Raw genomic sequence first — 1,516 nt, forward strand, 5'->3', positions numbered from 1 at the left:
ATCAATAAATAATACTGCTCCTATTTTTCCACAGTAAATGAACAGCACGAACAACTCAATAGGCCTAGATCAGGGGTCTTCAACGTTTTCAGGCCAAGGACCCCCTAGCTAAGAGAGAGGTGAAGCAGGGACCCCCTCTATATTGTATAAAATTGTGTTTCAGATTAAACCTTTTTTGTTTACTTGGTCTGCTCTTTTTTCCCTCTACACACCTATACCTCTTTGCCAAAAATAGCCGATCTACAAGCTCACAACGCCTTGCAGTGTGAGCTTGTAGATCTGCTATTTTTGGCTAAAGTTCTCAGAAAAGGGATGTTAGGGTTCCAAAAAAAAATCTTATCACACAAACATTTGGCGGACCCCCTGTAGTAACTCTGAGGACCCCCTAGGGGTCCCGGACCCCCTGTTGAAGACCCCTGGCCTAGATGCTCAACTCATGACCATGCAGCTCAGTGTGAGCGCGGCTGCGCTGTAAACCAGCGGTTCTCAACCTTTTCAGGCCGTGTCCACGACCCCCAAAATAATCATATTTGAACTGAGGACCCCCACCCTGATAAGCACTTGGAATGTAGGAGTCGAGGCATTCCATTTTGTTTGACTCTGTTCCACAGACAAATAATGTGGAAAATAGAAGATCTACAAGGTAGCACAACAACTCGAAACTGTGAGCTTGTAGATCGTCTATTTTCAAAATGTTGCCTCTGTCTTATATTATTTGATAATTTGGCCAATGTTTGACCAGTATAGTTTGTTGATTACTTGCAGAAATGGTCTTTTTCTATTTTCTTTTTTTTCCCTTCCCTTTTGGTAGGTCTTTGGTAAGTACTTAAATTGTCACTTCACTGTCATCTGGGGACCCCCCAAAAATCATGTGGGGACCCCCCTGGGGGTCCAGACCAGACCCACAGGTTGAGAACTAGCCTACTGCTGTAAACAGTGACCCATATTATTGTGTGGGTAGTGCGCCACCATGTGGCAATGGCACGTTAATATTTCAACCATTTCGCCGCTAAGGGGCGCGATTGCCAAGTCTAACATGATATACTCCAGCATGCAGGCCAGGGCTGCTACTTTATATGACTAGTCATATAAAGTATGACAAGCAGTGGTGGAAAAAGTACTTTTACTTAAGTAAAAGTATCAATACTGCAATGTAGAAATACTCTGTTACAAGAAAAAGTCCTGAATCCAAAATGTAGCCTATACTTGAGTAAAATTACAAAAGTATTGGCATCAACATGTTGTGTGCCTAACTTATTAGTTCAACCTGAATTGAATCATGCACAAAGAAAGCTGCTTGTCTTTTAGTTGCTTTATCTAATAACCCTCCTCTCTCAACCTCGGGTATCAATCATGTCGTCATGATTTCAGTTACCCTCATACCTGTTCCTGGTCATGTGACCTGGATAACCAATACATGACACAAATGTAGGCTACTTATAAAGTACCAAAAGTAAAAGTACTTGTTATGCAGAATGTCCCATTTCACAAGTTTTTAAAAAATATTTTGAAAATA

This window comes from Gymnoscopelus microlampas (assembly GCF_963454915.1).
Source record: "Gymnoscopelus microlampas genome assembly, chromosome: 8".
Taxonomy (NCBI): Eukaryota; Metazoa; Chordata; class Actinopteri; order Myctophiformes; family Myctophidae; genus Gymnoscopelus; species Gymnoscopelus microlampas.